A 20901-nucleotide genomic window follows, 5' to 3' on the forward strand; every position below is an offset into this window, starting at 1 on the left:
TTCCTGATAGAATTTACAATAGATATTTCATTTTGAAACCCTTACTAGCGGGCTAATTGTTTTCTGGTGACGTAATTTTTACTGTAAAAAATGACGTATTAAGCAGGAACAACATCTTTTTATAGACAACCTTGAAATGACGCATCTGTGACAAAATATTTTCTTTATGCGATGTGATTCGACGTCAGTTTGTCGTCATAAGACCTCTCGTAAGTTATGGTGGCATAATAATTTCCATTGAGGAATCACTCAGATCACTCTAGATGGAGCACCTAATAGGCGCGATGACGTCGTAATATAAGGGTTGTCCGTGAAGTAGGTACTGTTGGTCTTGAAGTTCACGGAGGCGGCATCTCACTCTGACTCCACTCCGAGGCTGCTGCGAATTGCTGAACGTTGCTGTCGAGGGTGAATAGGTGAGTGGGCGTCGCTGGGATTTTTTAGATTTCTATGCTATCAATCAATTTGTAAGTCGGCAAGATATTGAGTAACTCATTGTATACTGAGTACTGACATGCCTTTTAATAGTGGCAGTCAGGACAGAGGCCTCTTGCACCAAAATCCTCTTGCACCAATGCTTGGATTATTTTGCATCGTATACCCAGTCCAAGTCTCAAATGTAACAGTTTGCGTGCAAAATTTAGCAAGCACATGTAGGATTATGTATTGGGCTATTGCAAACAAATTGACCACCGTTAAATTAGCTTATTCTGAAACCGGTTTTTCGATTTTACCTAGCTAGGTAGTTTGGTGCAAGAGGCCTCAGAGGTCATCATAGCTTTGGATTCATACATTGTTATGATAACAAACGAAGATAGGCACGAGCTTTGCTTTCATGCTGCTGTTTAGTCTAGCATGCAACTGACAAGACAGCTATGCTAGACCCAGAGCCAATATCACTGTGCCGCAATGTGCCTACCTGCAATACCTTGTATTAGGCTAAAATCTTGACACCATAGTGACGTAAATTGGAAGCAGGTGATGCTGTCAGCTTGTGGATCTTTGTAGTTTGGTGTTAGCCGTTAGGTGGGTGGGTGGGTGGTTACCTAATCAAGCTCTTGGGCATTTAGCAGGTGCTGGCTCTTAATTCACCCATTGTACCATGCAGACTAAATGTCTTTAAAAAAGAACAGTGCTTAACTTCTCTCATCCATTTTTATTTGATTTGATGCAGCCCAAATTGTTATCATGGCTCAGACTTGATGACTTGTGCTGTCTGTTACCTACCTCAACCTTGAACTTAAATAATTTAGACAGCCATGCCTCCCATCTGTAAATTCATAGACCATGTTTCTAAAATATAGAAAACATAACACTGATGCATGTATTTAAGAAAGCTTGTTGAGCTTTTGGATACAGGCCTTTGTCAAGTCATAAAATGTGTAGTGGTACAGTAGGTATAAGCTTACATGTTTGTGTTCTTTTAGGTAAAGTGACTTGACTGAGTGAGTTGACTGTTCAAAGAGTGTTAAGAATATTATGTCCAAAACAAAAGTGTAAAGGTACATTGTTTCAGTTGATATTTTATGGTTTGTTAAAGGTCCTTTGATTAAAGAAATGTTGGTTTTGATTAAGAAAAGATGGGTTGTTCTTCATCTAAACTATTGCTGAGATCTGAATAAATTATGGCCTCCTGATGGACATCAGCATTCTTATGGATGCACTAGGGTAACATGATGGAATTGAAGGCTTCAATAACCTTTTTACTTCAGTATCTGCATTCACCTTGCAGAGCTAGAAGCAGTAAACTGTACTGACAGCCACAATTGCTCAGCTTGCCACAAAGCCACTGCAGCTCCTTTAAATGTTAAATGTTGCAATGTAGAGTAAAGCCTTACATGCCCTGAACAGTGCCCTGAATCTCTTGTCTGAAGCATCAGATCTTGGAGACAGGAACTATGTTCATGAGTTTCCTTTAGGGCACAGCCGCTTCCAAGTCCACCAGAGGCCTGGCTGTCCCTGTTCACAGTTGAGCGGATGGGGCAGTGTTCTGTGTGACCCAGTCCTGATCACCTGGGCAGTGTCTGTGCTGGCAGATGACCCGGCCGCTGCCGGCCGGCTGCCGCGCAGTGCATGGACGGCTGTGTAGGCGGGGCGGCGCCCCGGCCGCTCAGCGCCACACCCATGGCCCGACAGGTGGGCGTCTACCTGCCGGCTCTGGACGAGCTCGGAGGACAGCTGCAGCAGCTCGAGCCGACACTCAACAGGTGAGTTGGCGGAGATCAGGTGTCCCCGGCGATCCGGAGAGGTCAGAGGACTTCGGGGTGAGTTTGGGAGGTCAGCAGAGGACCCCGGGAAGTCGAGGAGGTCAGAGGATAACCTCGGTGAATCTGGAAGGTCATACAAGGACCTCTGGGATATCTGGGATCACGGCGAGCCGGAGTGGGTCGAGGAGGACCGTGAGGCCGTCGACAGACGTCAGTAGAATACGATCGACAAAGTTGGCCAATGGCACCAGACCGGTTTGTTCTCTCACTCGACTTGGCACTTAGCGAGTGAGTGCGAGGAGGCATCCACAGGATGGGCACCGGCTTCTTAACCCTATTCCTGGCGGGGGGGGGCCTCAGGAGCCCCCCCCCTGAGGTTTTTTGGTTATTTCTCCCAAACGCGTTGAGCTAGGAAGCTCAAATTTTCTGACTTTTCCTAAAAGGCTTCTACGCAACATGTCTGAAAATTTTGAGTTGATCTGACCTCAGGTCAGGTCACCAGAGGCGGTTTGGTGACCCTACCTCAGAAAAGTTTGCAATCACGCCAGAGCTAGAGTTTTTGACCGATCAATTTCTTCTCTTCAGGCTTTAGTAAGGGTACCAGTATGTGCAATTTGTATATCTCGGAATTTTGATATCGGTGACCTAAGGTCAGGTCAGTTTCGTGACCTCCCCATTATAAGTCAATGGGGGAAAAATCAACTCCCTGTTTTTACCACTAAAACGGGTCGGAATGGCCCCATATACCATACATGACTTAATATACGATCAACCTTCACTACCTTGAGGTCTGTTTTGCTGTTGGGCAGCTGTGAGGTCATGTGACGTCATCAAAGGTCACCAAAGGTTTTTGGCCAATAACTCCGTACAGGAACAAGATACAGACGCGTGGATGGTCTCATTGTGTTCAGCTCGTCAAGACGCATCGAATGATATACATGATGACCTCGAGGTCACGTGACCTGAGGTCAACCTTTGACCTTGACCTTTCGAGGTCAACATATATATCATTCGATGCGGATTGACGAGAGGATCACGATGATGCCCTTAGTTTGTTCCTATCTTGACTAATTCGAAAGTTATTCGAGAAAAACTCTCTCCATATCTAGCGCCGCCATTTTGACTTTTTCGACCCCTGTGACGTCATCTTTGACCTGACCTGAAAATGACCTTCGTAAAAATTGTAGATCTTGGCCGTGCGTATCCGATGCCGTTTACCGCTTGTCGCTATCTTGCTTCGTTCTCGAGATCTCAGGGGGGGGGGGGCCGAATCGCCCCCCCCCCCCGCCAGTTTCTTGTCCCGGCGGAGCCCGCCAAGAATAGGGTTAAGTCCACAACGCGTTTTATTATTTTGATCTTTGGACGCATGATACGAAGATAGTACCGATCTCGCATTCATGGTCGATGAAATAAGTTGTGTAACGTGTTATTGCGCTACTCAGTGAAGCAGCCTCGCGAAATCCGCGTGAATCTGCGGAAATGGTCTCGTAAAGGGTCTTTGAAATGTCTCCTCGATTCCTGAAGGGCTAGATGGCGGCGAGAACTCGGCTTGGGCCATTGACGCATTTTTTTTTGCCCTTGACGGGGATGACTTGCGTGTTACGGTCATTGGCAGTGCTTTTGGTTCAGGTCAGATGAATCGTGGTTCACGAATGGAGTTGGATACTTCCGGCAATGTGGACACGTTAAACGCTTAGTTCCATATAATGATTTGTACACCGATTTTCCTAATGAGGTGACGCAGAGCGCTAAGCAAGCGCTAAACAAGTCCTGTTGTCTTTGGGTCTGACTCTGAAATTGGCCATGTTAGTTAGATTTGCAAGTTTTTAACGCCAAAATTTGTTAGTGTTGTTAACTTTGTAGATCGTATGTACGCATTCAATTACCCGGCCCAAGGCCACCCGGCCCGGCCCCATATCGGGAATTGGGCAAATTGTGTCGCTGCATCGTACTTTCGCATTATCATTAACGCCAAATACAACACATCTGCACAGTTAACCTCGAGAAACATAACCGTATATAAGCTCGGTCATAAACCTCGGCTACTTTTAAGATGCCGCCTTATCAAGTATAATTTTTTTTATATACTAGCCCCCGACTGGCGGTGCGTTTCTGATAGAGGGCCAAATGCCTTGGGATAGAGCGTTACACCCATTTCGAACTGTAGTGCTTTGGCACCCGGCCGATCCTCCGGGCGCCAGCTGCCATGTGCCGCGGACGACACCGCTGTCACAGTTTGTAGACCACGCCATCGGGCCCACGCGCCGGCCGCCGCCCTCATTGCCAGGTCACCGACAAGGTCGGGTCGGAGCGCTCCCCGGGGGCTCCCTGGCCGGGGGCAGTGGCGCAGCGGCCGGCCGCCGGAGCCGCTCGTCTTGGTGTGCTCCGCGGAGCGGGCTCACCCGTCCAGCGAGGCTGCTGAGTGGGGCGGGCTGCACCTGAAAAACACGCCGGCGCGTCCCGGCAAAAACACGTGTGCCGTGCCGGCCGGCCGTGCAGGAGCAGATAGCGAGCTGACGTGGGCCGCCGCCGCCCGCTCCCGTTCCGGGCCGGCGCCAGAGGCCGCGCCGCCCCGATTTAATAGGTTTCTATATTTTGAGCGCTGCATGTGCTGTGTAAATATTTTGCAGTTTGCACGGCGCTGTCTGTGCGGGGCGCTGACAGGGTTGACCGTTTCGGGTTCTATTATCAGGAGATGGATTTTACCTTGGAATAGAAGTCGATTGGATGGTTACCTACCCACGAGCTGTCAAAAGTGTTGCGTAATATACCTAACAGCTTTCTTTATTAGGGACGGCGGTAAATGCCACTACTGTCGGTATGTGGCAGCAATGCTGAAGAATGAATATTTATCTAACTAGGTTCTAAATATGACTTGCGTTCTCGTGGGGACAGGAATGAATTTGGATAACACATGTCATGTATTGCCGCCCCAGGATCTTCCAAGGTCGAGCTAAAAACTAGTTTCGGATGAGGTTCAAAACATATTCACGCTGTGGATGAGAGGTGCATTTTTCACCCGTGTTCAATTTAAGATACGTAGTCGAAATAATTGGAGATTATCCTCGAAGGAAGCGAGTCCTTGCGCGCCGCCGTTTGGGAGCGCTGAACTGTGTGTGGGTCGCCGTGGGCGCAGAACTGTAGCGACCGTTCCCCGAACTGCGGGGTTCCCGCGGCTAGCGGGATCGGACGGCGCGATCGGGCGTGCTCTGCCTCCGGCCATATTATGGGCTAATGGCCGGCGTCTGGAGCCAGATCTGGTGCCACGAGATATTCCAGCCAGACTCGGTCCCAGGACAGAGCGCCGGCTAAATACACAACATCAGGACAGCGTCATGTTTCGCCGGCCACCGTTCATGACATGACGCCGGTCCTATATTGGAGGCATCACACACAGGGGCGGTGTTTCACGGCCGCTGCTAGCACGCTGCTACCACACTGCCTGCTACCAGCGCATTACGTCACAGGTTGTGGTCAAGTCACTCAATGTTGGAGCGTCCGAGTTTGTTGTTGTCTCCATGGGAATCCAATTTGCCACGTGTACTGGCAGCGTGCTAGCAGCGGCCGTGAAATGGCCAGGATTGCCTTTGCCTGCTGAATCTCACAGGGGCGGCCGGTTTTCGCCGTCATTGACTTGCAAGTGCCGGGCCCGTGCGTCCGGCCCAGGAGCGGCAAACTGCCGACTCAGATGCCGACACCTGATTGGAGCGGTAGGTACCGGTCGCTGACGCAATGTTGCCGGCGATGTCTCTCGCCCCGATGGTCTGTCAGCCGTCTCGGCGGCAGCACGGCGTCGCTGTAACCTTGGACATGACGGCGTTGCTGGCCGGACCGGGCTGTGGCAGAAGGGCCGGTCGGGCGCTTCAGAGACGCACCCCGCCGAGGTGGAGATACATCACCCTTCTCGCACGCCCCGCGGCGCTCGGCGATCGTTCGTCAGCGCTCTACGCTCAGCGGCGGCCGATGCTGGTCAGCGGTCAGGAGCCATGTTTGTCAGCGCTCAGCGGCCGGTGTTTGTCAGCACTCAGCGGCCGGTGTTTGTCAGCGCTCAGCGGCGACTAATGTTTGTCAGCGTTCGGTGGCCGGTGTTCGCCAGCGCTCGGCACGCGGCGGTCGATTTTTGTCAGCGCTAGGCGCGTGCGACCCAGGCTGCGACGAAACATGCCAGGCGATCTTGGTTATGGCTTATATAACGGCATGATCAATCGCTAAGCCGCGCCCTGAACACTGGATGTGTGACAATGACTTGGTAAACGATGCTCGGCAGTGATTTGGTGAATGGTTTGTTGTTGGTCCGTTGACTGTTTTACGTGACTATTTTGAATGTCCGGGTCTGTGTTTACAATTGACGCTAAATTGTATTGAGTGGCAGGATCTGCTTGTGTTCCTCTTATGACTCATTAATATCGTTTTGCCGTGTTTGTTTCAGCTATGTTTCGCGTGAGTTTCCTCTGCTGCACAGCCAGGAGTCGGTGGTGTACAGTCTTCCCAGCGTCTACATACCATCGGAGAAACACCAGGTGAGGCGGACATACTCGCCCCTGGGCCCCGTCAGCCGGGCTGGCCGCCGATGAATGCGATCCCTGTAGCGCGCTAAAAGCCCACGGAGGTAGATGGAGAGATCAAGGTCCACATTCTGAATTACTTTTGTCATTATTATTTTTTTGCCACGCTAACAGAAATACCTACCATTCTTTCCCATTTAGGCAGCGGAGGATCTATTTTCTTGGTGATGATAGCGCTAATGTGTGTTGAACGTCAAATGGCAACAGCACGCTCGCTTGCTCTATGCTTGAATGGAATAGCCGGAGACGATAAGATAAAACGCGCAAGAAAAGTGCTGCGAGCATGTTTAGATCAAACTAGACTCGCTACCCGTTGTTCAGTGACAATGCATGCCATCGAATCTTGCTCATATTTAGACAGCGAAGCGTACCGATTCCATTGCTATTAGCGCACCTTCAAGTTATTACATGCAACATTATCCGTTATAGGACTCTAGCTCAAACTGCTCTGTCGTTGTTCTACCCGAGCGATTCCTGGGCCCAATCTTACCAATGCCGTAAATAGGATTTGGCAGCACTGGCCGGAGTTTACGGCACTGATATCAAAGATATCCCTTTTATTTACATCCAGCTAATCTTGTCCAATGATTTTAATAGCGTGAATGATGATGAATGTTGTCTGAACGAATGAATAAGTGAATGTGGAATAGTTCTGAATGTTACCAAATGCCGTGAATGCGCATTCACGGCATTTGGTAAGATTGGGCCCTGGTGCAGTGCTGGTGCAGTGGTCCTAAATAGTGCGTCATTGGCGCGTATACTCAACCACCCATGCTGTGCTACCATGCGGTTTTGAACGTTATAGCGGTCTGGCATATGGCACCGACGCGATAATTTGCCGACCTAAAGCCTTTGCATGAATGCATGTTGCTCTGAAAATCCATGCGTTGATGCTCACTGCTCATGTCGAAGGCACTCCGTAACTCCAAGCACCATAGCAACCCGATAATTACCCATCCGAGAACTCGTCGAGCTGCGGTTGTCGCTGTCATAAGCGACCACTTTGAGCAGGCAGGCGGAAAACAGCGTGAGTATTCGGCTTGCACACATCAGTGCTTGAGTTGAAGCGTTTCGGTGCAACGGGAACATATCTGGTCGAACACCTGGCTGAACGGACGTTGGAAATAATGGGCAAAGTTTCTGTGTTTCTCCCCGGGCATTGTTCCATGTCTTATTCTGCAACTGTGCAATGTTCAATCGCTGGGATTTTCCGCGGCGGAAGGTAATTAATCCATCTGTCGCCTATCCCACCACTGACATCGCCTCTCTTACCTCTCTGCCGTCGGACGTCAGCTAAATGATCTGTGCTGACCTGACGTAATCCGACCCTACCCGACCTAACCTGACCTGACCTAACCCAATTCGATTCACCCTGGTCTAACCTGGACTGTCATGTGCTGTGATCTGACCCAATCCGATCCAATTTGACCTTACTTGACCCTCCCTGATCAGATCCACGTTGACCCGCCTGACCTAATCCGACCTGACCTGACCCTGTGTCGTCTTCTAGGCGTCGGAGGCGGAGCGGATCGTGTTCGAACTGCTGCGGGGCCTGCACGCGCCCGGTCTGGGCGTGCTGTTCTTCCATGGTCGCCATTACGCGGGTCGTACGGCCAAGCACACCTCGGGCAGCAACCTCATCACCCGAGAGCACGACTACGTAGTGCTGGTGCGCTACCACGGTGAGTGCGGGACACGGGTACTACTGCGTACTTGAGTGGTACCGTGGTGAGTACGCACCACCCGGTAATGGGTACTGGGGTGGTACCGGGATGAGTACGCGGTACGGGGACCGGGCGATACGGCATTGGGTGGGGGTATAGAAGTATTCAGCGGCTACGAGTGACTCATTCTCAAATCTCAATGCCTTAAATGTTGGGACGGGTTGGGTACTCTAAATACCTTACAAGTTTATGTCTTTGTATGATCTTTCACCATGTTAAAGATAAAGAATAAAAATACAAACAAAGGGTGAACAGCGTAGTCAGTGCTAACGTATTGAAAGCTGTCGATTTGTTTCGCTGATGACTGCTCTGTAGTCTGTGCGCCATAAAATACAAATGTGTCGGCTTTGTCCGCCGCTCTGTATGCTAATGCATGTAAATCTGGGACGATGCAGATGCTCAGGTACCTTTGGTATTTAATGTACCGTGGTTAATACGTACAGCGGCTAGGTTGTGGGTTCTGAGTCCGACGACCTGGCTTCGCTGCAGTCCAACTCCAGCAAACAAACTGTTACCAAATATAAATTATTTCACGGTGATATAGGCTCGCAGGCTTGGCCGTCAGGGTCTTTGTGTTATTGCTACTATTTATTTATTGCTTCTTTATTTCTTGAACATTACGTTCTTTATATATTCTGCTCTGAGCTTTTTAAAGTATTGTTATTTATTTCTCTCTCATGGCGCGTGGTGCTGCAAGTTTAATTGAAATATGTATTTATTTATTCCTCACGGCGTACGGTGCGGAAGGCTCTGCAGGCATTCTTCGACCCCATTGTCTCTCTGTAATTGCCACTGCCTATTTATACATTTCTTTTTTATTTAATGATTAATCACCGCTTTTTATTGCTTTTTCATTCGAGATAGTTTCGTTATTTATTTCCTCTGTCGCTGGTCTAGTTTTTTATTAGTGAGTTTCATTATTTGTCGGCCATGCGGCGCGCCTGCCGTGTACGCTGCGCTGTAACGCGACCGGGCCGACCGGGCTGGGAACCGTGTGGCTGGCACCCTCCCGTCGGGCAGCGCCCCCAGAATAGAGCCGACCCAACCGCGCACCCTTCACTGGGACACTGTGTACGCCAGAGTAAATGTCTACCGGGCCTCGGCTATTATTTCTAAATATAATAAATAAAAGCTGGTAAATGATGGCATCAGTTAGTCTACGCCGGCCAGCACTAAAAACCAGTTTGTGCCGGTTTTATCGCCATAAGTTGACATGAGCTGGAGGCAAAGCTAACTTGGTAGTTGGATATCAGTGTGGAATCTTAGAAGCGCCCAGAACGGTGGCGTGTGTAAATTGGTGTAATGCCATATCTTTCAGTGCACTGCATATGCTATAGCTTAAAATTTAAAGCAATTATCACATAACTACCTGTAAACGACATCGCGTTAGTACCAAGTACATGACTGGTCAGGCCATGCAACAACAATGTCCTTTGATGAGATCGGAAAACCCTTCCCTCACGAAGTTCGACACAGGTCCAACTCAGCTCTGACATGATATCACGGCTGGATTTCGCCACTAAGCGCTGATAAGGAAATAAATAAAGAAATGAATATGTTGATAGATAAATGTATAGATAAATGAATAACTTGATAATTATTGGATATAGAAATAAATAAATAAAGGTTGGCTGTTTTGGGCCTACTAGTTAGCAACGTGCCATCATTTCCCTCGGTTCGCTCCCCACCATCAGCCGTCGGGTTACCTAGGCTTATCTGACCCCCCCCCCCCCGCCCGCCCCAGCAGACCGGCACTTATCTGACCCCCCCGCCCCTGCAGACCGGCACTTTATCCTGCTGGCCGAGGTGAAGTCCACGTCGGACTCGCAGTCGGAGATGCTGAAGACGTCCAACGCGCGTGAGGTCAAGGACCAGAAGCGGTCGGCGCTGAACCAGCTGCGCCGGCACCGTGAGGTGCTCGCCCAGCAGCTCAATATCGGTGAGACGCCACGCGCCGCGGCGGCACGCGGCCGCCGGCACCACCGCTCACCCGGGGATCAACGTGTAGTGGGATTATGTCGCGGTTAGTTGGACCGTAGGCGTATTTTCAAAATCGCGGCTCCGATCGATGTAGTCACGGATTGTTGCTCCGTATCTGATTTCTGAGACGCGGAACGTGACGGCGATTCGCCAAAGAGCAAAATCCGCTTGTGACGAGGTCATATTACATATGGGACAATGTGACATATGACGGAAAGGCGGGGTAAAGCCCAACGCTGCAAATAGGACGGGCGGTGATGACTGTGAAGGTGTATGTAGCTTCAGCAATCCTATGTTTGTGTATGGTTTGGGGGACATTAAAACGTGCGCGTGCGTCCAATACCCATCACATTTTTCCGTTTTGTGACGTCAACCACTGTTCTAGTTCACTGTTCAGATTTGCTCAACTGACGTTACCCCTACCGCGGTAACTCAGACTGTGCCCTGACTGTGACCCTGCCGTCTCGCTGCAGGCGAGGAGTGCATCCCCGGCTTCATCTTGTGGCCGTTCCTGTGCGGTCGCTCGGTGGACGTGCGCACCAACCAGACCAACGCGCGCTGGCAGGCCGAGGACTTCCACCTGTTCTGCGACACACTGGCCTCTAGCGAGCTGTTCAACTGCTGGTTCGTGCAGCGACTCGCCTGCACTCCCGACCTGCCGCTGGCCGACTGGAACAAACTACTCCACAGGTGAGACGGTGGAAACAGAGGGAAATGCTGCACAGGTGACACGAACGATATGGTTGTAATCTACCCCCCCCCCCCCACATGTTAAGCGGACAAAGTGGAGCAAGCTGCTCTACAGGTGATACAGAATCTGGAGATAAAACTATCCCACAGGCGAGATAGGTCTACAGCAGCAAACTGCTTCATAGTCTAGTAGAAATAACTGTAACAATCTGGCTCCACAGGTGGAAGTGACCGGCGGACTGTGTGCCTCGACTGTATGTCTCGACTGTATGTCTCGACTGTATGTCTCGCTATGTTTGGCACCGCCGTATGTCTCGATGTCGGACGTGTTCAAGTGTTCTTTATATTGCCGTATTTATTTGTGTTAACTGAGCGCGGGGTGACTAGATCGGGCCGCTGACCTATGCCGCCCGCCGGCAGGTTCCTGCTGCTGTCCTGCGGCGCCTCTGTCCGGGAGCTGGGCGGCGAGCTCGACTTTGCCATGAGCCAGGACATGGACCGCACCGTGGCTCTGCTCTCTGTGGTAAGGGGCGCGCCGCCGTCACCGTGGCTCTGCTCTCTGTGGTAAGGGGCGCGCCGCCGTCACCCAGGCCGGGCCTTTGGCTGAATTTCATGGGCTCCGGTTTTCCCAGAACGTTTCCAAACTCGGCGGGTGACAAGTTGTGTACTTTTATGAGTTATGGCGCTCGTGGTTATTTAACGTTGGAAATTAAACCTGAGCGAAGCGTGTTACGCCCACCGGTTTATTTAGGGCAAACCGGTTTTCCCTCAGCGCAAGTGGTTTGGCCGTTGCCCTCATCGCGTGGCCGGAGACGTTTAAGTCACTATAAAAAAGTCGTTTACCAAGTACCTGTTCTATTTTTAATGCACGGTCTCCTCTGCAAAATATCCGACCTTCGCTCAGCCTCAGCGTGAACGTATGCTGTGTTATATAAGCTACCGGTCTAGGGAAGTATCCATCAACTTGGACAATCACCACGTCCCAGACCGGCCGCCCGGCGGTTCCGCGTTGAACATTTTTTTTTCCAAAGCATAATAACGTATCGCTTTTATTGTACAGCCCTCTGCAAACTGCGTGGTAGGTATTTTTTTTTTCGACAAAACCGAGAATATTGTGGCGGTCGCACTTCGGCCTCCCCTCACTGTGCGCGCGCGACCGCCCCTGCGCGTGACCGGACGATCATCCGACCGCCAGCTGACCGTGCCCCGGGGCACTGGAGGTCACAACCCCGTCCCGCTCCGCGCGGGCCAGCGCCGCACGGACGCGGCAGTTATCGACGAGTGCTCGGTGAGTGAACGCAACACGTGGTGGCAGCGGAAAACTGCAACGGAGCCATGGCTATGGCGAAGAATTACCGTTTACCGGAATTTGACGGCAGTGGTAATGTAAAAACGTGGATCAGCAAGATAGAAGTGATTGCCCGTGCTTGCAACTGGGACAGTTCAAAACCGGAACAGAAGACCTCCAGCGATTTCAGTGACGAAACTACGGCGGTGATGGCGCTCCCGGCGATCACCGGTCGGGCATTCGACTTCGCGATGCGCCTCTCCGACGGCGACAGGAACAGCTGGAAGAAACTGTGCGAGAAGTTGAATGCCGAGTTCGACTCTCCCGGACTCGCTGTTCAGTACGCGCTGGAGTTTCATCAGCGTATTCGCAGGCCCGGCGAATCACTGGCGACGTTCCTGTACGATCTGGAAACGTTGTGTGCTCGCGCCTACGCCGAGTGGGAGGACGCCACATACCGCCAGCGGCTGGTGAAGGATCGGTTTCTGATGGGCATCGGAGAAAAGTCGAGGAAACACATACTTTCGTTCTACCAACCAACGTGGTCGACAGAGACGGTTCTCCTGGAGGCGAGAAAGCTGGAGCAGATCGAGACGTCAACGGGAGGCGGCGCATCTGTGGGGGCCGTCCATGGTGCCCCGAGAGGAGAACAGTCGGACGCGTGGAGTACCGGCTCTCAACCTCAGCCCAGCGAGACTTCCGTGCTGTCGGCGCTGTCCGACAAGATCCAGATGCTGGAGGAGCAGATGCAGGCATGTCGCGTATTCCGTCCCAGCCGCGACTACAACCGCTCGTCCCGTTCGTCCAACAGGCGCCGAACACCGAGCCGTCGGAGGGAGGAGGGCTGCTTCAACTGCGGTGAACTCTCCCACTGGCGCTCTGACTGTCCGTACCAACGCCCAGCAGACCGGCGGTCGGGAAACGGGAACGGACCGAGGAGGATGTGAGCCGCCGCTCCTCGGTCCCCGCTGTAGTAGCCTCTTCTAGGGTGGCTCGGACGACTCCGCTGATCCGGGGCACCATCGACGGCGTCCGCGTCACGTGGCTTGCTGACACTGGCAGTGACGTCACGTTCGTCACCAGCAGCTGCCCGGCGGTAGGGTGCAAAGCGTTCCGACCCCTCGTGCACCCTGCATCGGCACCGGTGACTATTGATGGCACGCCGTTGAAGGTGAGGGGGACTGTTGATGCAACCGTCGAGTGTGGTCACCTGCCGCCGCGGCGTCACACGGTACTGATTGTTGACAGTGTGAACACCGAATGCGTCCTCGGCAATGACTTCTTGTCCCTGTATGGCGAGGTGGCGCTCGACTTCGTGCACATGACTATGCGACTGACGGAGAACTCTACGGCCGACGGGCGTGTGACCGGCGGACGCAGCCTCGGCGAGAGGGCGGTGGTACCCGGCGGCCCAGCTGCAGTTGCGGTTATGGAGAGCCGCGACGCTGGCGGCCCAGCCGCGGCCGGTGCACCGGCTACCGACGGACACCCAGTCGAGCTCACCGCGGACGTCACCATCCCCGCGGCGTCTGAGGTTCTGCTGGCGGGCAGAGTGCGGGCCGACACTGCATGTGCACCCGGGCAGCACATCACCTTGGTCGAGGACAGCAAGTTCACACGACGCTACGGGAACAGCCTCTGCGTCTCGAGCTCTGTGGACGTCATCAGGACAGACAGCGCTGTTCAGTTGCGGCTGTGTAACCCGGGTCGAAGTGCAGTGAAGTTGTACAAGTCGTGCACTGTCGCCCGATGTGTCGGCTACGCGGATCCGCCGACAGTGCGTGCCTCGCCGCTGAGCGATCTCAGCCGGGAGGAAAGGGAGGCAAGAGAGCGACAGCTGGAAGACATGGTCAGCAGCAAGGTCGCCGAGTCGGATGTGACGGACGAGCAGCGCCGTGCCCTGGCGGCGGTCCTGCTGCGACGCAACGGCGCGTTCTCCGTACGGGGAGAGGTCGGTATGTGCGACCTGGTGAAGCACCGCATACGTCTGAAGGAACAGCATCAGCTGCCCATTCGGATACCCCCGCGCAGAACCGACTGGGAGACCCGACGGAAGACCGAAGAGTTCTGTGAGGACCTAATGCGGAAAGGACTCATCCGCAGAAGCCACAGCCCGTGGAGCGCGCCCGTCGTCATGTGCAAGAAGAAGGACGGTAGCAGTCGGCTCACCATCGACTACCGAGGCCTCAACAAAGTGACCGAGTTCGACGCACACCCGCTGGTCCGGATCGACGACGCCCTGGACTGTCTGCAGAACAACAGCTTCTTCACCACACTGGACCTGGCCAGCGGATACTGGCAGTTCAAGATGGACGAGCGTGACATCGAGAAGACAGCGTTCTCGACCCACAGCGGCCATTACGAGTGGCTGAGGATGCCCATGGGGCAGAAGAACTCAGGCGCAACGCTGCAGATGGCGCTCCAGATGCTTCTGGCGGACTCGAACTGGCTATACACCCTGTCGTACGTGGACGATGTCATCCTATGGTCGAAGGACTTCGACACGCACCTGAAACGACTGGACGACATCCTGGGGAGATTCGCGGACGCCAATCTGCTCTTGAAACTGGGGAAGTGTAGTTTCGCCAAGAAGGAGGTACGCTACCTGGGGTACCTCGTGACCCAGGACGGCATCCGCCCTGATCCAGACAAGCTCAAGGCCGTAAGCGACTACCCGACGCCAGCATCGCACGAGGAGCTTCAGAGGTTCATCGGTCTGACATCCTACTATCGGCGCTTCTGTCCCAAGTACGCCGACATGGCCAAGCCGCTGCTGAGACTGTTGGAGAGGAAGGCAGACCGTACTTTCAAGAACGGCTTCAGATGGACTACAGAGTGTGACAGTGCTTTCCAACAACTGAGAGGCGTTCTGGTGACTGCGCCAGTCCTGGCGTATCCCAAGATGGACAGCGACTTCGAGCTGACGACTGATGCCTCCGATGTTGGGATCTCCGCGATCCTGTCTCAGAATGGCCGGCCCGTCGCGTTTGCCAGCCGAGTGTTGGCAAAGGCCGAACGTAACTACTCGACCACGGAGAAGGAGTGTCTTGGACTGGTCTGGGCCGTGGAACACTTCAGGGTCTACATCTACGGGAGGCGTTGCGTGCTCAGAACGGATCACAACCCACTGCTGGCTCTCTCCACCTCCAACAAGCTGAAGGGACGTCTCGCCAGGTGGGCTCTGAAGCTGTCTGAGTTCGAGCTCGACATCCAACACGTCGCCGGGAAGTCCATTCCCCATGCTGACGCGCTGTCCCGTGCGCCGGTCAGCGCCGTGCGTCTGACAGACACGGCTCTGGTGACACCGGAGGAGCAGGAGCGGGACGAGGCTCTGCGCTGTGTCAAGGACGGCATCGCGATCGGCAGGCTCGGCCAGACCGCTCCGGAAGGAGCACGACGGCTTTGGAGGAGAAGAGACGCGTTGAAGATCGAAGCCGGACTACTGATCAACAGATACAGGTGCCGCGGCCGAGAGCGCGAGCAAGTTGTCGTGCCGGCACACCTGGTGCCGGCTGTGCTGAGGCTGGCGCATGATGACCCCATGTCTGGCCATCAGGGAGGGAGGCGCACTCTGGATAGGGTAAGAGACCGGTTCTTCTGGGTCACGATGACTGCGGATGTCTCCGACTGGTGCCGTTCCTGTCAGGTGTGTCTCCAGGTGAAGCAGCCAGACCAGCGCGACAAGGCCCCACATCAGCCGTTGCCTGTTCCGCTGCGGCCGTGGGACTTCGTGTCAGTTGACATCTGCGGACCATTCTCGCCCAGTCGGAGGGGTAACAAGTACATACTCGTTGTCACAGATCAGGCAACGAAGTGGACGGAAGCGTTCCCGATGGAGCGTCAGGACGCCGAGAGCGTGTGCAAGGTCCTCATGGATGAGATCATCTGTCGCTTCGGCGCCATGCGTCAGATCCACTCAGACCAAGGGAAGCAGTTTGAGTCTGAGCTCTTCCGCATGCTGTGTGCAAGGTTCGGCATCCAGAAAAGTCGGACAACTCCCCATCATCCACAAGGAAACCCGCAAGCGGAACGGTTCATGAGAACACTCGGCAACATGCTCCGGTCCTACGTGTCGACAAATCACGCTGACTGGGATGCACGGCTCCCGGAGGTCATGGCGGCTTACCGGACAAGCGTACATGAAACAACGGGACAGACTCCACATATGCTGCTGCTCGGCTATGAGGCCACGACTCCAACAGATCTCGCGGCAGGTCGCGCCCGAGATGACAGCCAGATAGCATCACGCCTCCAAGAACTGGACGAGCTGCGCCATGAGGTGAAGGAGAAGGTGGAGTCCAGTAGGCGCGCCTACAGACAGAAACAGACCGTCAGGTTCAGTCAGCACGCTCCGGGGGACCTCGTCATGGTGTCAAACCTGAACAGGAAGGTAGGCGTCAGTCCGAAGCTGTCCAACAAGTGGATAGGACCGTTCGAGGTTCTCCAGTTGAAGAGCGAAGTGACTTACCGAGTGAGGGAAGTAGACGGCAGGAGGCGGTCTATGATCGTGCACCACGACCGCCTGCGTGCCTGTCCAGTGAGGCCTGACCGACTGCTCTCTGAGGACTGCAGCTCGGACGCCGGCACCCTGGCCCCCGTCCTGCCGGCGCCGGCGCCTGCACGTCGGGCTGACGAGACCCGCCTGGACTCGTTCGTGGACCTGGCCGTGGAAGACCTGCGTCATGGCGCGGCACCGGACGGTTCTCACGGACCGAGGGCTGCTGAGGATGAGCCCACCGAGGAGCCTGCTGAATCTGAGACCTGCTCCCCGCCGCAGCTGAACCGCTACCCGCTGCGAAACCGCAACGAGCCTGATCGGCTCACCTACACGAAGATGTAGCTGGAAGTGGGGAGGGAGGTGTGTGGCGGTCACACTTCGGCCTCCCCTCACTGTGCGCGCGCGACCGCCCCTGCGCGTGACCGGACGATCATCCGACCGCCAGCTGACCGTGCCCCGGGGCACTGGAGGTCACAACCCCGTCCCGCTCCGCGCGGGCCAGCGCCGCACGGACGCGGCAGTTATCGACGAGTGCTCGGTGAGTGAACGCAACAATATCGTGGATACTATGCTATCGGTCACTCGGAAATCGTAACAGCAAGACGCGCGAGACTCCGCACCTTAGATGGGCATTACCATCGTATTCATTTTCCATCCAGTTTGGCAACAAAACCCAAAAGTTTATATTTGCCCTCAAAACAAACTGTTGCATTTTGTTGCCACACAAAGCATATACTTTGCTTAGTGATAGACCCAATCGAAGGAGTGGAGCATGGTGCCTCTATTTGCAATGAATTCCGACCGACAGATCACATAGTCTTTGAGTTATTACCGGTTTTGTCGAAAAAAGAATACCTACCACGCAGTCCGCTGAGGGCTGTACCGGTGAATATCTACCCAAAGTACAAAAATGGGGCACCAAAATGATTGATTATTGAGACAGAACGATAATTTATTCTAATACATTGTTCTTTTGGTTTGCAGACGTGCACAACTTCAAAATTTTGAGCACAATATGTTAAAAGTAACGATGCAAAAGCGTTTGATTTGAGGCCATCAATGTGGTTCGCCGTAGTCTCGCTCATTTGTACGATCATAAGCGAATAGCGATCATACACGTAACAATATCCATCCATTATCCAACTATAACTATCCAACTATAAGCAACTGCTTATAATTGGATCCGCTATAGTTGGAACCGCCATCCAACTATAACCATCCATTATCCAACTATAAGCAACCGCTCACCACCCAGCTCGACAATGGACACGTCTTACACGAAGGAATTTAAAGCACGCGCTGTTGGCTGATGGTCACCCGGTGTTTAACCTTGGACTGCCGCTGTCTGGTGAGCGGGTGGTGGGTGGACCGTTACGTTTGGCGGTATTCAGGCCCGCGGCAGTAACCAGCTAGTTACGACACTAACGAGCGAGAATTAACGGGGAATGCCGGTGTAAGGTGAGTCGGGGTGTCCCGCTCATTTAGAACTGCGATGGCGAATCGGAGAACGCCGCAAACGTGCCGCAGAAATATTAGCGATGGCTAGTATTTGGATGCATTGAGATAACGTCGCCTTTAGGCCATTCGGACTGTTTGTACATTTTCCCCCTGGGAAGTACCGAATTCTATCTCGGGTGTATTCATCTCCATTGTCATCCGACCGGCCCTTACTCACCTGAGCTGAGCTGCCACCCTCCCCTGCTCTCCACAGACGCAGCACCGGCTGCTCCACTCGGGCCCCCAGCCGCTGGAGCCGGGCACCGTACACCCGCTGGTCATACAGGGCGCCGCCGGCACCGGTAAAACACTCATCATGATGAAGAAGATCGAGATGCTGCACAGCATGGTGAGTCAGCTGGAGAGAGTGAGGGGCAGAGGCGGCAGAGTGGTTGGGTGTTTGGAATGTTGGTTCGCCAGACTCGAACTATCTCTGAAGGACTTATTTATGTAGACTGTCCCTTGTTTGTGTGGCTGTAACTGTCAAAATAGTATAGCCTTTGGCATGCCGTGGAAGAGCGTAGGCACGGTTACAGCTATTGGGTGCTGGGCATATTGTGGACATGTAAGGTGGACGGAGCTCACAAATGCCACGGCTGAAGCGTTGATAGTTCGTGTTTATACACTAGGACGAGTTTTATTTCCTGCCGTACTTTGTAACCCCACGTTCTCAGCTAATCTCTTATCTGAATATGGCACTCACCCCACGTATTTGTATGGTATCTGATCTGACTTCCTTGTTTCAATCCATGTTACCGTTATATGGCAGGAATTAAGTGTGGCTCTCATACATCCTTTCACGCTCCTTGCGAAGGACCCTCTGACCCTCCCCTCTCTTCTGTGTCCGTCAGGGCCAGCTGGGCCCGGACAGCCAGGCGCTGTTCTTATGCTACTGGCCCGGTATTCGAATGGAGGTGGTGCAGCGACTTCAGCGTCTGGGCATCGAGCACGTCGTCACCCAGAGGATCAGCATCAGCAACGACTGGTTCGTGCGCTGGTGCCGTCAGCAGAGCGCCGGATTTCGGCACGTGTTTGTGGACGAGCTGGAGAGCGTGCTCATCTCACCGCTCTGCGCGCAGATAGTGGACGAGATCGCCGCACTATATGTGCGGGGAAACGCGGCGGTGCGGCGCGCCAGCACTGGCAGCGAGCCGGGCCGAGTGAACGGGATGGGACACCCGCTGAACGGCGGCGGCGAGGGTAGTGGGGACAGCGGCGACGACGGCCGGGTGCGGGGCGGGCGGGACGCGGCGCCGGAGCCCCGGCCGGCCGACACGCCGGAGCCGATGGAGCTGGACGCCGGCTGCTGCGGCACGTGCCACACAATCCGACAGCGCACGGACGCGGCGACTGCGGCGGCGGGCGCTGTCCTGGCGCCCGGTCCTGGTGGACCTGGCGCTGGGCCACTTCTGGGTGTCGGTGGACGAGAACCAGCGCACGGTGCCGGCCGTGTTCCGTTCGGTGTGCATCCCTCCCGAGCCGCACCTGCGCCTCACCAGTGTCTACCGCAGCACGCGCAACGTGTTCAACCTGTTCAGGAGCCTGTGCGACTGCGCCGCCGACCTGAGCGTGGCGCACGCGGTGGACGGTCCGCCCGTGTTCTGGGTGGACCTGGCCCAGTTCACCGACAACACGGCCGCCGTCGCCGCGCTCGTGGTCGACCTCACCGGCGCCAAGGGTTTTCAGCCGTGCGACATCTGCGTGATGCCGTTCTTCGACGACAACAGCGTGGACGTGGAGGCGCTGAACTGCCGACTGCGCGCCGGCTACCAGCCCGGCAGTCTGGTGCCGCAGGCGGTGCGCGGTGTGGAGGCGCTGCTCGAGGCGCGCGACCGCTCCCTCTTCTGCGTCACCTGGCTGCTGCGCATGAAGGGCCTCGAGTGTCCGGTGGTGGTGCTCGTGCTACCCGCCGAGGACGTGGACGTGACGGACGTGCTGGACCAGCGCAAGCTGTACACGATGATGTCGCGCTGCACGTGCCTGCTGCTGCTGCTGAGCCACCGCGAGGTGGTGTCCCAGCTGGACCCCAGCGGCCGCGTGCGCCAGTACTGTTTCAGCGAGGTGACACTGTGCGGGGCGGCCGACGCGCCCAGCTGATAGTCGGCTGCGCGCCGTGACGGTGCTACGTTCGTGACGCGCCCGCGTGACCGCCGTGACGCGCCCGTGTGACCGCCGTGATGTTTCGTCGGGAACGCAGTGGCCAGGGCCGGCCGGTAACCGATCTATGCCTTTCCTGTCGCGGTGTATGAACAGGGACGATGTCTTGCCTTGAGAACCCTGCAGGCTTACGAAGTAGCCATTTTATGCGAAAACTGGACGGATAGTGTTGACCCGTTTTCAGATTTTGTGATATTAGCGCCGTTGTTTTTATTATGCATGCCGGTGTCTGATGCAGCCTTGTGTTACGCCGTAGCGAGCCATGTTTGTGTTTTACGCGCGCGCGTGCGTTGGA

General features: G+C 54.3%; 1 pseudogene; it reads left to right on the top strand.

The window, feature by feature from the left end:
- Positions 1-198: 198 nt before the first annotated feature.
- On the top strand, positions 199-20546 carry LOC122381408 (annotated as a pseudogene).
- Positions 20547-20901: the final 355 nt, after the last annotated feature.

The sequence above is a fragment of the Amphibalanus amphitrite genome, unplaced genomic scaffold, assembly GCF_019059575.1.
Source record: "Amphibalanus amphitrite isolate SeventyFive unplaced genomic scaffold, NRLGWU_Aamphi_draft 000120F_arrow, whole genome shotgun sequence".
In the NCBI taxonomy this organism is placed as follows: domain Eukaryota; kingdom Metazoa; phylum Arthropoda; class Thecostraca; order Balanomorpha; family Balanidae; genus Amphibalanus; species Amphibalanus amphitrite.